This window comes from Phasianus colchicus, chromosome 9 (genome assembly GCF_987193195.1).
Source record: "Phasianus colchicus chromosome 9, bPhaCol1.hap1.1, whole genome shotgun sequence".
NCBI classification, from domain to species: domain Eukaryota; kingdom Metazoa; phylum Chordata; class Aves; order Galliformes; family Phasianidae; genus Phasianus; species Phasianus colchicus.
The window spans coordinates 1,345,264-1,363,812 of NC_143444.1; positions in this window are offsets into that span (position 1 = coordinate 1,345,264).

The following is an 18,549-nucleotide window of genomic DNA, read 5'->3' on the forward strand; positions in this document are numbered from 1 at the left end:
CGCTCTTTCTCGGCATGCGAGAGAGACGAGACCGCTGCTGAAGGCACACAGCGGCATTCGGGGAGAACCGCGATTTCTCGGCCAGCAACTGCAAACTCTCCGAAGCGGTTAACAGAGAGTGGCGCCGTCCACCCACGAGAGCGAAATAGCGAAATTGCTATGCCGAGAACGTGCGATTTCAGAATACTGCATTTCCTGAAAACAGGGGGTTTTTTCTCCGCAGGAAAGAATCCACATCTCTCGACTTTCTGTAACGTCCTCTCTGAAAGCACAACGTGTGTCGCTCCTGGAACTTCTAGCTGCCTTATTAGAGGGGCTTTTCCCTTCCACTCTGTTCGTCACAGAATGCTGAAGTGTAGCATCGGAAAAACAGAGAAAAACGAAATGTCCCTAGGAATAAACGGAAAGGCATAAGAATGAGAGAGAAGCGTAGTGCAGAATGCATGGACACAAGGAGAAGACAAGAACCGCTCCTTTGCGATGTGCGCAGAAGAAGCCGCTCGTCCGAGAAAAGCATCCGGCTGAAGTCGCTCTTTCTCGGCATGCGAGAGAGACGAGACCGCTGCTGAAGGCACACAGCGGCATTCGGGGAGAACCGCGATTTCTCGGCCAGCAACTGCAAACTCTCCGAAGCGGTTAACAGAGAGTGGCGCCGTCCACCCACGAGAGCGAAATAGCGCAATTGCTATGCCGAGAACGTGCGATTTCAGAATACTGCATTTCCTGAAAACAGGGGGTTTTTTCTCCGCAGGAACGAATCCACATCTCTCGACTTTCTGTAACGTCCTCTCTGAAAGCACAACGTGTGTCGCTCCTGGAACTTCTAGCTGCCTTATTAGAGGGGCTTTTCCCTTCCACTCTGTTCGTCACAGAATGCTGAAGTGTAGCATCGGAAAAACAGAGAAAAACGAAATGTCCCTAGGAATCAAGGGTTAAGAATGAGAGAGAAGCGTAGTGCAGAATGCATGGACACAAGGAGAAGACAAGAACCGCTCCTTTGCGATGTGCGCAGAAGAAGCCGCTCGTCCGAGAAAAGCATCCGGCTGAAGTCGCTCTTTCTCGGCATGCGAGAGAGACGAGACCGCTGCTGAAGGCACACAGCGGCATTCGGGGAGAACCGCGATTTCTCGGCCAGCAACTGCAAACTCTCCGAAGCGGTTCAACGCGAGAGCCGATTTAGACGTGCGTGAGAGAAATAACGGAACTGTGATGCCAAGAACGTGTGAATTCTGCATACTGCATTGCCTGAAAACAGGGGTTTTTTTCTCCGCAGGAAAGAATCCACATCTCTCGACTTTCTGTAACGTCCTGTCTGAAAGCACAAGGTGTGTCGTTCCTGGAACTTCTAGCTGCCTTATTAGAGGGGCTTTTCCCTTCCAATCCGTTCGTCACAGAATGCTGAAGTGTAGCATCGGAAAAACAGAGAAAAACGAAATGTCGCTAGGAATCAAGGGTTAAGAATGAGAGAGAAGCGTAGTGCAGAATGCATGGACACAAGGAGAAGACAAGAACCGCTCCTTTGCGATGTGCGCAGAAGAAGCCGCTCGTCCGAGAAAAGCATCCGGCTGAAGTCGCTCTTTCTCGGCATGCGAGAGAGACGAGACCGCTGCTGAAGGCACACAGCGGCATTCGGGGAGAACCGCGATTTCTCGGCCAGCAACTGCAAACTCTCCGAAGCAGTTAACAGAGAGTGGCGCCGTCCACCCACGAGAGCGAAATAGCGAAATTGCTATGCCGAGAACGTGCGATTTCAGAATACTGCATTTCCTGAAAACAGGGGTTTTTTTCTCCGCAGGAAAGAATCCACATCTCTCGACTTTCTGTAACGTCCTCTCTGAAAGCACAAGGTGTGTCGTTCCTGGAACTTCTAGCTGCCTTATTAGAGGGGCTTTTCCCTTCCACTCTGTTCGTCACAGAATGCTGAAGTGTAGCATCGGAAAAACAGAGAAAAACGAAATGTCCCTAGGAATAAACGGAAAGGCATAAGAATGAGAGAGAAGCGTAGTGCAGAATGCATGGACACAAGGAGAAGACAAGAACCGCTCCTTTGCGATGTGCGCAGAAGAAGCCGCTCGTCCGAGAAAAGCATCCGGCTGAAGTCGCTCTTTCTCGGCATGCGAGAGAGACGAGACCGCTGCTGAAGGCACACAGCGGCATTCGGGGAGAACCGCGATTTCTCGGCCAGCAACTGCAAACTCTCCGAAGCGGTTCAACGCGAGAGCCGATTTAGACGTGCGTGAGCGAAATAACGGAACTGTGATGCCAAGAACGTGTGAATTCTGCATACTGCATTGCCTGAAAACAGGGGGTTTTTTCTCCGCAGGAAAGAATCCACATCTCTCGACTTTCTGTAACGTCCTGTCTGAAAGCACAACGTGTGTCGCTCCTGGAACTTCTAGCTGCCTTATTAGAGGGGCTTTTCCCTTCCAATCCGTTCGTCACAGAATGCTGAAGTGTAGCATCGGAAAAACAGAGAAAAACGAAATGTCCCTAGGAATAAACGGAAAGGCATAAGAATGAGAGAGAAGCGTAGTGCAGAATGCATGGACACAAGGAGAAGACAAGAACCGCTCCTTTGCGATGTGCGCAGAAGAAGCCGCTCGTCCGAGAAAAGCATCCGGCTGAAGTCGCTCTTTCTCGGCATGCGAGAGAGACGAGACCGCTGCTGAAGGCACACAGCGGCATTCGGGGAGAACCGCGATTTCTCGGCCAGCAACTGCAAACTCTCCGAAGCGGTTCAACGCGAGAGCCGATTTAGACGTGCGTGAGCGAAATAACGGAACTGTGATGCCAAGAACGTGTGAATTCTGCATACTGCATTGCCTGAAAACAGGGGTTTTTTTCTCCGCAGGAAAGAATCCACATCTCTCGACTTTCTGTAACGTCCTCTCTGAAAGCACAACGTGTGTCGCTCCTGGAACTTCTAGCTGCCTTATTAGAGGGGCTTTTCCCTTCCAATCCGTTCGTCACAGAATGCTGAAGTGTAGCATCGGAAAAACAGAGAAAAACGAAATGTCGCTAGGAATCAAGGGTTAAGAATGAGAGAGAAGCGTAGTGCAGAATGCATGGACACAAGGAGAAGACAAGAACCGCTCCTTTGCGATGTGCGCAGAAGAAGCCGCTCGTCCGAGAAAAGCATCCGGCTGAAGTCGCTCTTTCTCGGCATGCGAGAGAGACGAGACCGCTGCTGAAGGCACACAGCGGCATTCGGGGAGAACCGCGATTTCTCGGCCAGCAACTGCAAACTCTCCGAAGCAGTTAACAGAGAGTGGCGCCGTCCACCCACGAGAGCGAAATAGCGAAATTGCTATGCCGAGAACGTGCGATTTCAGAATACTGCATTTCCTGAAAACAGGGGTTTTTTTCTCCGCAGGAAAGAATCCACATCTCTCGACTTTCTGTAACGTCCTCTCTGAAAGCACAAGGTGTGTCGTTCCTGGAACTTCTAGCTGCCTTATTAGAGGGGCTTTTCCCTTCCACTCTGTTCGTCACAGAATGCTGAAGTGTAGCATCGGAAAAACAGAGAAAAACGAAATGTCCCTAGGAATAAACGGAAAGGCATAAGAATGAGAGAGAAGCGTAGTGCAGAATGCATGGACACAAGGAGAAGACAAGAACCGCTCCTTTGCGATGTGCGCAGAAGAAGCCGCTCGTCTGAGAAAAGCATCCGGCTGAAGTCGCTCTTTCTCGGCATGCGAGAGAGACGAGACCGCTGCTGAAGGCACACAGCGGCATTCGGGGAGAACCGCGATTTCTCGGCCAGCAACTGCAAACTCTCCGAAGCGGTTCAACGCGAGAGCCGATTTAGACGTGCGTGAGCGAAATAACGGAACTGTGATGCCAAGAACGTGTGAATTCTGCATACTGCATTGCCTGAAAACAGGGGGTTTTTTCTCCGCAGGAAAGAATCCACATCTCTCGACTTTCTGTAACGTCCTCTCTGAAAGCACAACGTGTGTCGCTCCTGGAACTTCTAGCTGCCTTATTAGAGGGGCTTTTCCCTTCCAATCCGTTCGTCACAGAATGCTGAAGTGTAGCATCGGAAAAACAGAGAAAAACGAAATGTCGCTAGGAATCAAGGGTTAAGAATGAGAGAGAAGCGTAGTGCAGAATGCATGGACACAAGGAGAAGACAAGAACCGCTCCTTTGCGATGTGCGCAGAAGAAGCCGCTCGTCCGAGAAAAGCATCCGGCTGAAGTCGCTCTTTCTCGGCATGCGAGAGAGACGAGACCGCTGCTGAAGGCACACAGCGGCATTCGGGGAGAACCGCGATTTCTCGGCCAGCAACTGCAAACTCTCCGAAGCGGTTAACAGAGAGTGGCGCCGTCCACCCACGAGAGCGAAATAGCGAAATTGCTATGCCGAGAACGTGCGATTTCAGAATACTGCATTTCCTGAAAACAGGGGGTTTTTTCTCCGCAGGAAAGAATCCACATCTCTCGACTTTCTGTAACGTCCTCTCTGAAAGCACAACGTGTGTCGCTCCTGGAACTTCTAGCTGCCTTATTAGAGGGGCTTTTCCCTTCCACTCTGTTCGTCACAGAATGCTGAAGTGTAGCATCGGAAAAACAGAGAAAAACGAAATGTCCCTAGGAATAAACGGAAAGGCATAAGAATGAGAGAGAAGCGTAGTGCAGAATGCATGGACACAAGGAGAAGACAAGAACCGCTCCTTTGCGATGTGCGCAGAAGAAGCCGCTCGTCCGAGAAAAGCATCCGGCTGAAGTCGCTCTTTCTCGGCATGCGAGAGAGACGAGACCGCTGCTGAAGGCACACAGCGGCATTCGGGGAGAACCGCGATTTCTCGGCCAGCAACTGCAAACTCTCCGAAGCGGTTAACAGAGAGTGGCGCCGTCCACCCACGAGAGCGAAATAGCGCAATTGCTATGCCGAGAACGTGCGATTTCAGAATACTGCATTTCCTGAAAACAGGGGGTTTTTTCTCCGCAGGAACGAATCCACATCTCTCGACTTTCTGTAACGTCCTCTCTGAAAGCACAACGTGTGTCGCTCCTGGAACTTCTAGCTGCCTTATTAGAGGGGCTTTTCCCTTCCACTCTGTTCGTCACAGAATGCTGAAGTGTAGCATCGGAAAAACAGAGAAAAACGAAATGTCCCTAGGAATCAAGGGTTAAGAATGAGAGAGAAGCGTAGTGCAGAATGCATGGACACAAGGAGAAGACAAGAACCGCTCCTTTGCGATGTGCGCAGAAGAAGCCGCTCGTCCGAGAAAAGCATCCGGCTGAAGTCGCTCTTTCTCGGCATGCGAGAGAGACGAGACCGCTGCTGAAGGCACACAGCGGCATTCGGGGAGAACCGCGATTTCTCGGCCAGCAACTGCAAACTCTCCGAAGCGGTTCAACGCGAGAGCCGATTTAGACGTGCGTGAGCGAAATAACGGAACTGTGATGCCAAGAACGTGTGAATTCTGCATACTGCATTGCCTGAAAACAGGGGTTTTTTTCTCCGCAGGAAAGAATCCACATCTCTCGACTTTCTGTAACGTCCTCTCTGAAAGCACAACGTGTGTCGCTCCTGGAACTTCTAGCTGCCTTATTAGAGGGGCTTTTCCCTTCCAATCCGTTCGTCACAGAATGCTGAAGTGTAGCATCGGAAAAACAGAGAAAAACGAAATGTCGCTAGGAATCAAGGGTTAAGAATGAGAGAGAAGCGTAGTGCAGAATGCATGGACACAAGGAGAAGACAAGAACCGCTCCTTTGCGATGTGCGCAGAAGAAGCCGCTCGTCCGAGAAAAGCATCCGGCTGAAGTCGCTCTTTCTCGGCATGCGAGAGAGACGAGACCGCTGCTGAAGGCACACAGCGGCATTCGGGGAGAACCGCGATTTCTCGGCCAGCAACTGCAAACTCTCCGAAGCAGTTAACAGAGAGTGGCGCCGTCCACCCACGAGAGCGAAATAGCGAAATTGCTATGCCGAGAACGTGCGATTTCAGAATACTGCATTTCCTGAAAACAGGGGTTTTTTTCTCCGCAGGAAAGAATCCACATCTCTCGACTTTCTGTAACGTCCTCTCTGAAAGCACAAGGTGTGTCGTTCCTGGAACTTCTAGCTGCCTTATTAGAGGGGCTTTTCCCTTCCACTCTGTTCGTCACAGAATGCTGAAGTGTAGCATCGGAAAAACAGAGAAAAACGAAATGTCCCTAGGAATAAACGGAAAGGCATAAGAATGAGAGAGAAGCGTAGTGCAGAATGCATGGACACAAGGAGAAGACAAGAACCGCTCCTTTGCGATGTGCGCAGAAGAAGCCGCTCGTCCGAGAAAAGCATCCGGCTGAAGTCGCTCTTTCTCGGCATGCGAGAGAGACGAGACCGCTGCTGAAGGCACACAGCGGCATTCGGGGAGAACCGCGATTTCTCGGCCAGCAACTGCAAACTCTCCGAAGCGGTTCAACGCGAGAGCCGATTTAGACGTGCGTGAGCGAAATAACGGAACTGTGATGCCAAGAACGTGTGAATTCTGCATACTGCATTGCCTGAAAACAGGGGGTTTTTTCTCCGCAGGAAAGAATCCACATCTCTCGACTTTCTGTAACGTCCTGTCTGAAAGCACAACGTGTGTCGCTCCTGGAACTTCTAGCTGCCTTATTAGAGGGGCTTTTCCCTTCCAATCCGTTCGTCACAGAATGCTGAAGTGTAGCATCGGAAAAACAGAGAAAAACGAAATGTCCCTAGGAATAAACGGAAAGGCATAAGAATGAGAGAGAAGCGTAGTGCAGAATGCATGGACACAAGGAGAAGACAAGAACCGCTCCTTTGCGATGTGCGCAGAAGAAGCCGCTCGTCCGAGAAAAGCATCCGGCTGAAGTCGCTCTTTCTCGGCATGCGAGAGAGACGAGACCGCTGCTGAAGGCACACAGCGGCATTCGGGGAGAACCGCGATTTCTCGGCCAGCAACTGCAAACTCTCCGAAGCGGTTCAACGCGAGAGCCTATTTAGACGTGCGTGAGCGAAATAACGGAACTGTGATGCCAAGAACGTGTGAATTCTGCATACTGCATTGCCTGAAAACAGGGGTTTTTTTCTCCGCAGGAAAGAATCCACATCTCTCGACTTTCTGTAACGTCCTGTCTGAAAGCACAACGTGTGTCGCTCCTGGAACTTCTAGCTGCCTTATTAGAGGGGCTTTTCCCTTCCACTCTGTTCGTCACAGAATGCTGAAGTGTAGCATCGGAAAAACAGAGAAAAACGAAATGTCCCTAGGAATAAACGGAAAGGCATAAGAATGAGAGAGAAGCGTAGTGCAGAATGCATGGACACAAGGAGAAGACAAGAACCGCTCCTTTGCGATGTGCGCAGAAGAAGCCGCTCGTCCGAGAAAAGCATCCGGCTGAAGTCGCTCTTTCTCGGCATGCGAGAGAGACGAGACCGCTGCTGAAGGCACACAGCGGCATTCGGGGAGAACCGCGATTTCTCGGCCAGCAACTGCAAACTCTCCGAAGCGGTTAACAGAGAGTGGCGCCGTCCACCCACGAGAGCGAAATAGCGAAATTGCTATGCCGAGAACGTGCGATTTCAGAATACTGCATTTCCTGAAAACAGGGGGTTTTTTCTCCGCAGGAAAGAATCCACATCTCTCGACTTTCTGTAACGTCCTGTCTGAAAGCACAAGGTGTGTCGTTCCTGGAACTTCTAGCTGCCTTATTAGAGGGGCTTTTCCCTTCCACTCTGTTCGTCACAGAATGCTGAAGTGTAGCATCGGAAAAACAGAGAAAAACGAAATTTCCCTAGGAATAAACGGAAAGGCATAAGAATGAGAGAGAAGCGTAGTGCAGAATGCATGGACACAAGGAGAAGACAAGAACCGCTCCTTTGCGATGTGCGCAGAAGAAGCCGCTCGTCCGAGAAAAGCATCCGGCTGAAGTCGCTCTTTCTCGGCATGCGAGAGAGACGAGACCGCTGCTGAAGGCACACAGCGGCATTCGGGGAGAACCGCGATTTCTCGGCCAGCAACTGCAAACTCTCCGAAGCGGTTCAACGCGAGAGCCGATTTAGACGTGCGTGAGCGAAATAACGGAACTGTGATGCCAAGAACGTGTGAATTCTGCATACTGCATTGCCTGAAAACAGGGGGTTTTTTCTCCGCAGGAAAGAATCCACATCTCTCGACTTTCTGTAACGTCCTCTCTGAAAGCACAACGTGTGTCGCTCCTGGAACTTCTCTCTGCCTTATTAGAGGGGCTTTTCCCTTCCACTCTGTTCGTCACAGAATGCTGAAGTGTAGCATCGGAAAAACAGAGAAAAACGAAATGTCCCTAGGAATAAACGGAAAGGCATAAGAATGAGAGAGAAGCGTAGTGCAGAATGCATGGACACAAGGAGAAGACAAGAACCGCTCCTTTGCGATGTGCGCAGAAGAAGCCGCTCGTCCGAGAAAAGCATCCGGCTGAAGTCGCTCTTTCTCGGCATGCGAGAGAGACGAGACCGCTGCTGAAGGCACACAGCGGCATTCGGGGAGAACCGCGATTTCTCGGCCAGCAACTGCAAACTCTCCGAAGCGGTTAACAGAGAGTGGCGCCGTCCACCCACGAGAGCGAAATAGCGAAATTGCTATGCCGAGAACGTGCGATTTCAGAATACTGCATTTCCTGAAAACAGGGGGTTTTTTCTCCGCAGGAAAGAATCCACATCTCTCGACTTTCTGTAACGTCCTGTCTGAAAGCACAAGGTGTGTCGCTCCTGGAACTTCTAGCTGCCTTATTAGAGGGGCTTTTCCCTTCCACTCTGTTCGTCACAGAATGCTGAAGTGTAGCATCGGAAAAACAGAGAAAAACGAAATGTCCCTAGGAATAAACGGAAAGGCATAAGAATGAGAGAGAAGCGTAGTGCAGAATGCATGGACACAAGGAGAAGACAAGAACCGCTCCTTTGCGATGTGCGCAGAAGAAGCCGCTCGTCCGAGAAAAGCATCCGGCTGAAGTCGCTCTTTCTCGGCATGCGAGAGAGACGAGACCGCTGCTGAAGGCACACAGCGGCATTCGGGGAGAACCGCGATTTCTCGGCCAGCAACTGCAAACTCTCCGAAGCGGTTCAACGCGAGAGCCGATTTAGACGTGCGTGAGCGAAATAACGGAACTGTGATGCCAAGAACGTGTGAATTCTGCATACTGCATTGCCTGAAAACAGGGGGTTTTTTCTCCGCAGGAAAGAATCCACATCTCTCGACTTTCTGTAACGTCCTCTCTGAAAGCACAACGTGTGTCGCTCCTGGAACTTCTAGCTGCCTTATTAGAGGGGCTTTTCCCTTCCAATCCGTTCGTCACAGAATGCTGAAGTGTAGCATCGGAAAAACAGAGAAAAACGAAATGTCGCTAGGAATCAAGGGTTAAGAATGAGAGAGAAGCGTAGTGCAGAATGCATGGACACAAGGAGAAGACAAGAACCGCTCCTTTGCGATGTGCGCAGAAGAAGCCGCTCGTCCGAGAAAAGCATCCGGCTGAAGTCGCTCTTTCTCGGCATGCGAGAGAGACGAGACCGCTGCTGAAGGCACACAGCGGCATTCGGGGAGAACCGCGATTTCTCGGCCAGCAACTGCAAACTCTCCGAAGCGGTTAACAGAGAGTGGCGCCGTCCACCCACGAGAGCGAAATAGCGAAATTGCTATGCCGAGAACGTGCGATTTCAGAATACTGCATTTCCTGAAAACAGGGGGTTTTTTCTCCGCAGGAAAGAATCCACATCTCTCGACTTTCTGTAACGTCCTCTCTGAAAGCACAACGTGTGTCGCTCCTGGAACTTCTAGCTGCCTTATTAGAGGGGCTTTTCCCTTCCACTCTGTTCGTCACAGAATGCTGAAGTGTAGCATCGGAAAAACAGAGAAAAACGAAATGTCCCTAGGAATAAACGGAAAGGCATAAGAATGAGAGAGAAGCGTAGTGCAGAATGCATGGACACAAGGAGAAGACAAGAACCGCTCCTTTGCGATGTGCGCAGAAGAAGCCGCTCGTCCGAGAAAAGCATCCGGCTGAAGTCGCTCTTTCTCGGCATGCGAGAGAGACGAGACCGCTGCTGAAGGCACACAGCGGCATTCGGGGAGAACCGCGATTTCTCGGCCAGCAACTGCAAACTCTCCGAAGCGGTTAACAGAGAGTGGCGCCGTCCACCCACGAGAGCGAAATAGCGCAATTGCTATGCCGAGAACGTGCGATTTCAGAATACTGCATTTCCTGAAAACAGGGGGTTTTTTCTCCGCAGGAACGAATCCACATCTCTCGACTTTCTGTAACGTCCTCTCTGAAAGCACAACGTGTGTCGCTCCTGGAACTTCTAGCTGCCTTATTAGAGGGGCTTTTCCCTTCCACTCTGTTCGTCACAGAATGCTGAAGTGTAGCATCGGAAAAACAGAGAAAAACGAAATGTCCCTAGGAATCAAGGGTTAAGAATGAGAGAGAAGCGTAGTGCAGAATGCATGGACACAAGGAGAAGACAAGAACCGCTCCTTTGCGATGTGCGCAGAAGAAGCCGCTCGTCCGAGAAAAGCATCCGGCTGAAGTCGCTCTTTCTCGGCATGCGAGAGAGACGAGACCGCTGCTGAAGGCACACAGCGGCATTCGGGGAGAACCGCGATTTCTCGGCCAGCAACTGCAAACTCTCCGAAGCGGTTCAACGCGAGAGCCGATTTAGACGTGCGTGAGCGAAATAACGGAACTGTGATGCCAAGAACGTGTGAATTCTGCATACTGCATTGCCTGAAAACAGGGGTTTTTTTCTCCGCAGGAAAGAATCCACATCTCTCGACTTTCTGTAACGTCCTCTCTGAAAGCACAACGTGTGTCGCTCCTGGAACTTCTAGCTGCCTTATTAGAGGGGCTTTTCCCTTCCAATCCGTTCGTCACAGAATGCTGAAGTGTAGCATCGGAAAAACAGAGAAAAACGAAATGTCGCTAGGAATCAAGGGTTAAGAATGAGAGAGAAGCGTAGTGCAGAATGCATGGACACAAGGAGAAGACAAGAACCGCTCCTTTGCGATGTGCGCAGAAGAAGCCGCTCGTCCGAGAAAAGCATCCGGCTGAAGTCGCTCTTTCTCGGCATGCGAGAGAGACGAGACCGCTGCTGAAGGCACACAGCGGCATTCGGGGAGAACCGCGATTTCTCGGCCAGCAACTGCAAACTCTCCGAAGCAGTTAACAGAGAGTGGCGCCGTCCACCCACGAGAGCGAAATAGCGAAATTGCTATGCCGAGAACGTGCGATTTCAGAATACTGCATTTCCTGAAAACAGGGGTTTTTTTCTCCGCAGGAAAGAATCCACATCTCTCGACTTTCTGTAACGTCCTCTCTGAAAGCACAAGGTGTGTCGTTCCTGGAACTTCTAGCTGCCTTATTAGAGGGGCTTTTCCCTTCCACTCTGTTCGTCACAGAATGCTGAAGTGTAGCATCGGAAAAACAGAGAAAAACGAAATGTCGCTAGGAATCAAGGGTTAAGAATGAGAGAGAAGCGTAGTGCAGAATGCATGGACACAAGGAGAAGACAAGAACCGCTCCTTTGCGATGTGCGCAGAAGAAGCCGCTCGTCCGAGAAAAGCATCCGGCTGAAGTCGCTCTTTCTCGGCATGCGAGAGAGACGAGACCGCTGCTGAAGGCACAAAGCGGCATTCGGGGAGAACCGCGATTTCTCGGCCAGCAACTGCAAACTCTCCGAAGCGGTTCAACGAGAGAGCCGATTTAGACGTGCGTGAGCGAAATAACGGAACTGTGATGCCAAGAACGTGTGAATTCTGCATACTGCATTGCCTGAAAACAGGGGGTTTTTTCTCCGCAGGAAAGAATCCACATCTCTCGACTTTCTGTAACGTCCTCTCTGAAAGCACAACGTGTGTCGCTCCTGGAACTTCTAGCTGCCTTATTAGAGGGGCTTTTCCCTTCCAATCCGTTCGTCACAGAATGCTGAAGTGTAGCATCGGAAAAACAGAGAAAAACGAAATGTCGCTAGGAATCAAGGGTTAAGAATGAGAGAGAAGCGTAGTGCAGAATGCATGGACACAAGGAGAAGACAAGAACCGCTCCTTTGCGATGTGCGCAGAAGAAGCCGCTCGTCCGAGAAAAGCATCCGGCTGAAGTCGCTCTTTCTCGGCATGCGAGAGAGACGAGACCGCTGCTGAAGGCACACAGCGGCATTCGGGGAGAACCGCGATTTCTCGGCCAGCAACTGCAAACTCTCCGAAGCGGTTAACAGAGAGTGGCGCCGTCCACCCACGAGAGCGAAATAGCGCAATTGCTATGCCGAGAACGTGCGATTTCAGAATACTGCATTTCCTGAAAACAGGGGGTTTTTTCTCCGCAGGAACGAATCCACATCTCTCGACTTTCTGTAACGTCCTCTCTGAAAGCACAACGTGTGTCGCTCCTGGAACTTCTAGCTGCCTTATTATAGGGGCTTTTCCCTTCCACTCTGTTCGTCACAGAATGCTGAAGTGGAAAAACATCGGAAAAACAGAGAAAAACGAAATGTCCCTAAAAATCAAGGGTTAAGAATGAGAGAGAAGCGTAGTGCAGAATGCATGGACACAAGGAGAAGACAAGAACCGCTCCTTTGCGATGTGCGCAGAAGAAGCCGCTCGTCCGAGAAAAGCATCCGGCTGAAGTCGCTCTTTCTCGGCATGCGAGAGAGACGAGACCGCTGCTGAAGGCACAAAGCGGCATTCGGGGAGAACCGCGATTTCTCGGCCAGCAACTGCAAACTCTCCGAAGCGGTTCAACGCGAGAGCCGATTTAGACGTGCGTGAGCGAAATAACGGAACTGTGATGCCAAGAACGTGTGAATTCTGCATACTGCATTGCCTGAAAACAGGGGGTTTTTTCTCCGCAGGAAAGAATCCACATCTCTCGACTTTCTGTAACGTCCTCTCTGAAAGCACAACGTGTGTCGCTCCTGGAACTTCTAGCTGCCTTATTAGAGGGGCTTTTCCCTTCCAATCCGTTCGTCACAGAATGCTGAAGTGTAGCATCGGAAAAACAGAGAAAAACGAAATGTCGCTAGGAATCAAGGGTTAAGAATGAGAGAGAAGCGTAGTGCAGAATGCATGGACACAAGGAGAAGACAAGAACCGCTCCTTTGCGATGTGCGCAGAAGAAGCCGCTCGTCCGAGAAAAGCATCCGGCTGAAGTCGCTCTTTCTCGGCATGCGAGAGAGACGAGACCGCTGCTGAAGGCACACAGCGGCATTCGGGGAGAACCGCGATTTCTCGGCCAGCAACTGCAAACTCTCCGAAGCGGTTAACAGAGAGTGGCGCCGTCCACCCACGAGAGCGAAATAGCGCAATTGCTATGCCGAGAACGTGCGATTTCAGAATACTGCATTTCCTGAAAACAGGGGGTTTTTTCTCCGCAGGAACGAATCCAGATCTCTCGACTTTCTGTAACGTCCTCTCTGAAAGCACAACGTGTGTCGCTCCTGGAACTTCTAGCTGCCTTATTAGAGGGGCTTTTCCCTTCCACTCTGTTCGTCACAGAATGCTGAAGTGGAAAAACATCGGAAAAACAGAGAAAAACGAAATGTCCCTAAAAATCAAGGGTTAAGAATGAGAGAGAAGCGTAGTGCAGAATGCATGGACACAAGGAGAAGACAAGAACCGCTCCTTTGCGATGTGCGCAGAAGAAGCCGCTCGTCCGAGAAAAGCATCCGGCTGAAGTCGCTCTTTCTCGGCATGCGAGAGAGACGAGACCGCTGCTGAAGGCACAAAGCGGCATTCGGGGAGAACCGCGATTTCTCGGCCAGCAACTGCAAACTCTCCGAAGCGGTTCAACGCGAGAGCCGATTTAGACGTGCGTGAGCGAAATAACGGAACTGTGATGCCAAGAACGTGTGAATTCTGCATACTGCATTGCCTGAAAACAGGGGTTTTTTTCTCCGCAGGAAAGAATCCACATCTCTCGACTTTCTGTAACGTCCTCTCTGAAAGCACAACGTGTGTCGCTCCTGGAACTTCTAGCTGCCTTATTAGAGGGGCTTTTCCCTTCCACTCTGTTCGTCACAGAATGCTGAAGTGTAGCATCGGAAAAACAGAGAAAAACGAAATGTCCCTAGGAATAAACGGAAAGGCATAAGAATGAGAGAGAAGCGTAGTGCAGAATGCATGGACACAAGGAGAAGACAAGAACCGCTCCTTTGCGATGTGCGCAGAAGAAGCCGCTCGTCCGAGAAAAGCATCCGGCTGAAGTCGCTCTTTCTCGGCATGCGAGAGAGACGAGACCGCTGCTGAAGGCACAAAGCGGCATTCGGGGAGAAAAGCGATTTAACGGCCAGCAACTGCAAACTCTCCGAAGCAGTTAACAGAGAGTGGCGCTGTCCACCCACGAGAGCGAAATAGCGAAATTGCTATGCCGAGAACGTGCGATTTGAGAATACTGCATTTCCTGAAAACAGGGGGTTTTTTCTCCGCAGGAAAGAATCCACATCTCTCGACTTTCTGTAACGTCCTGTCTGAAAGCACAACGTGTGTCTCTCCTGGAACTTCTAGCTACCTTATTAGAGGGGCTTTTCCCTTCTACTATGTTCGTCACAGAATGCTGAAGTGTAGCATCGTAAAAACAGAGAAAAACGAAATGTCGCTAGGAATCAAGGGTTAAGAATGAGAGAGAAGCGTAGTGCAGAATGCATGGACACAAGGAGAAGACAAGAACCGCTCCTTTGCGATGTGCGCAGAAGAAGCCGCTCGTCCGAGAAAAGCATCCGGCTGAAGTCGCTCTTTCTCGGCATGCGAGAGAGACGAGACCGCTGCTGAAGGCACACAGCGGCATTCGGGGAGAACCGCGATTTCTCGGCCAGCAACTGCAAACTCTCCGAAGCAGTTAACAGAGAGTGGCGCCGTCCACCCACGAGAGCGAAATAGCGAAATTGCTATGCCGAGAACGTGCGATTTCAGAATACTGCATTTCCTGAAAACAGGGGTTTTTTTCTTAGCAGGAAAGAATCCACATCTCTCGACTTTCTGTAACGTCCTCTCTGAAAGCACAAGGTGTGTCGTTCCTGGAACTTCTAGCTGCCTTATTAGAGGGGCTTTTCCCTTCCACTATGTTCGTCACAGAATGCTGAAGTGTAGCATCGGAAAAACAGAGAAAAACGAAATGTCCCTAGGAATAAACGGAAAGGCATAAGAATGAGAGAGAAGCGTAGTGCAGAATGCATGGACACAAGGAGAAGACAAGAACCGCTCCTTTGCGATGTGCGCAGAAGAAGCCGCTCGTCCGAGAAAAGCATCCGGCTGAAGTCGCTCTTTCTCGGCATGCGAGAGAGACGAGACCGCTGCTGAAGGCACAAAGCGGCATTCGGGGAGAACCGCGATTTCTCGGCCAGCAACTGCAAACTCTCCGAAGCGGTTCAACGCGAGAGCCGATTTAGACGTGCGTGAGCGAAATAACGGAACTGTGATGCCAAGAACGTGTGAATTCTGCATACTGCATTGCCTGAAAACAGGGGGTTTTTTCTCCGCAGGAAAGAATCCACATCTCTCGACTTTCTGTAACGTCCTCTCTGAAAGCACAACGTGTGTCGCTCCTGGAACTTCTAGCTGCCTTATTAGAGGTGCTTTTCCCTTCCAATCCGTTCGTCACAGAATGCTGAAGTGTAGCATCGGAAAAACAGAGAAAAACGAAATGTCGCTAGGAATCAAGGGTTAAGAATGAGAGAGAAGCGTAGTGCAGAATGCATGGACACAAGGAGAAGACAAGAACCGCTCCTTTGCGATGTGCGCAGAAGAAGCCGCTCGTCCGAGAAAAGCATCCGGCTGAAGTCGCTCTTTCTCGGCATGCGAGAGAGACGAGACCGCTGCTGAAGGCACACAGCGGCATTCGGGGAGAACCGCGATTTCTCGGCCAGCAACTGCAAACTCTTCGAAGCGGTTAACAGAGAGTGGCGCCGTCCACCCACGAGAGCGAAATAGCGAAATTGCTATGCCGAGAACGTGGGATTTCAGAATACTGCATTTCCTGAAAACAGGGGGTTTTTTCTCCGCAGGAAAGAATCCACATCTCTCGACTTTCTGTAACGTCCTCTCTGAAAGCACAACGTGTGTCGCTCCTGGAACTTCTAGCTGCCTTATTAGAGGGGCTTTTCCCTTCCACTCTGTTCGTCACAGAATGCTGAAGTGTAGCATCGGAAAAACAGAGAAAAACGAAATGTCCCTAGGAATAAACGGAAAGGCATAAGAATGAGAGAGAAGCGTAGTGCAGAATGCATGGACACAAGGAGAAGACAAGAACCGCTCCTTTGCGATGTGCGCAGAAGAAGCCGCTCGTCCGAGAAAAGCATCCGGCTGAAGTCGCTCTTTCTCGGCATGCGAGAGAGACGAGACCGCTGCTGAAGGCACACAGCGGCATTCGGGGAGAACCGCGATTTCTCGGCCAGCAACTGCAAACTCTCCGAAGCGGTTAACAGAGAGTGGCGCCGTCCACCCACGAGAGCGAAATAGCGCAATTGCTATGCCGAGAACGTGCGATTTCAGAATACTGCATTTCCTGAAAACAGGGGGTTTTTTCTCCGCAGGAACGAATCCACATCTCTCGACTTTCTGTAACGTCCTCTCTGAAAGCACAACGTGTGTCGCTCCTGGAACTTCTAGCTGCCTTATTAGAGGGGCTTTTCCCTTCCACTCTGTTCGTCACAGAATGCTGAAGTGGAAAAACATCGGAAAAACAGAGAAAAACGAAATGTCCCTAAAAATCAAGGGTTAAGAATGAGAGAGAAGCGTAGTGCAGAATGCATGGACACAAGGAGAAGACAAGAACCGCTCCTTTGCGATGTGCGCAGAAGAAGCCGCTCGTCCGAGAAAAGCATCCGGCTGAAGTCGCTCTTTCTCGGCATGCGAGAGAGACGAGACCGCTGCTGAAGGCACACAGCGGCATTCGGGGAGAACCGCGATTTCTCGGCCAGCAACTGCAAACTCTCCGAAGCGGTTCAACGCGAGAGCCGATTTAGACGTGCGTGAGCGAAATAACGGAACTGTGATGCCAAGAACGTGTGAATTCTGCATACTGCATTGCCTGAAAACAGGGGTTTTTTTCTCCGCAGGAAAGAATCCACATCTCTCGACTTTCTGTAACGTCCTCTCTGAAAGCACAACGTGTGTCTCTCCTGGAACTTCTAGCTACCTTATTAGAGGGGCTTTTCCCTTCTACTATGTTCGTCACAGAATGCTGAAGTGTAGCATCGTAAAAACAGAGAAAAACGAAATGTCGCTAGGAATCAAGGGTTAAGAATGAGAGAGAAGCGTAGTGCAGAATGCATGGACACAAGGAGAAGACAAGAACCACTCCTTTGGGATGTGCGCAGAAGAAGCCGCTCGTCCGAGAAAAGCATCCGGCTGAAGTCGCCCTTTCTCGGCATCCGACAAGACCGCTGTTGAAGTCTGAAAGTGGTATTCGGGGAGAAAAGAGATTTAACCGGCAGCAACTGCAAACTCTCCGTAGAGATAATGTCAATGGATTGGAGAAATGTGGTATTTCGGGGAGATAATGTCCTAATTTGGGGAGAAGATGCCGTTCTGTGAGGGGGAAGCATGCATTTCTGAGAGAAAATCTCCTATTTAGGGTGAAAGTGTCATCTTGCTAACGAACTTCATGGAGAAATTATGAGGTATTTTTATGAAACCTGGTATTCCCTTGAAAGAGTATATCTGTGATCAAATGCCATATTTCTGGGAGGGAACATCTGATGTGGGGGGGAGAAGGTGATGTATGTGTGAGAAAGCTGGTGTTTCTGGGAGAAAATGTCAGGTATTGGTGAGGAAACAGATGCTAGAGAGGGAAAAGGGAGAGAAGTGGTTTCTCCCCTTTGGGAGAGAAGTGGTATTTCTGGGAGAAAATGCCCCAAATCGGGGAGTAAGTGTCATCCTGAGGCGTGTCATGGAGTAGATTTGGGAGGAAATGGAGGTGTTTCACAGAGTAGCGGCACTTCTGGGAGAAAATGTCCTCAGTGGGAAAGACAATGTCCTCTTGAGGGAAGAAAACAGGTCTTTCTTACAGCAAATGTCATCCAATTGGGAGAAAATCTCCTCTCTTGGGGAGAAAAGTGGTCTTTCTGAGAGAAGGTGTCCTCTTCTTGGCTGCAAGTGTCCCAGTTGGCATTGTCATGGAGGCTTTTTGGGGAGAAAGCGTGTGGCAGTTGTAAGAGAAGGGGTATTTCTGGGAGCAAATCTCCTCTTTTTGGAAGAGAAGGTGAAATTTCCAAGGGAAAAGTGGCATTTCTGGGAGGAAATGACATAGCTGGGGGAGAAAAGTGGGAACCGGTGGGAAAGAAGATCTTGTACTGGAGAGCAACGGTGGTCTTTTTGGTGTGCCAAGTGGTCTCTTGGGGAGACAACGTGGTAAATAGGGGAGAAAATGTCCTCTGGAGGAGTGTCAAGTAGTATTTGGGAGAGCAAACGTCAGGTATTTCTCGGAAACCGGCTGTTTCAGGGAGATAGTAGCAGACTTGGTTGGAAAATGACAGGTGTTTGTGAGAAAGCTGGTATTTTGGGAAAAAAAGGCCGTTTTTTAAAGAATAAGCTGGCATTTCTGGGAGAATATGTCCCATCTTTGGGAGAAAACGGGTGT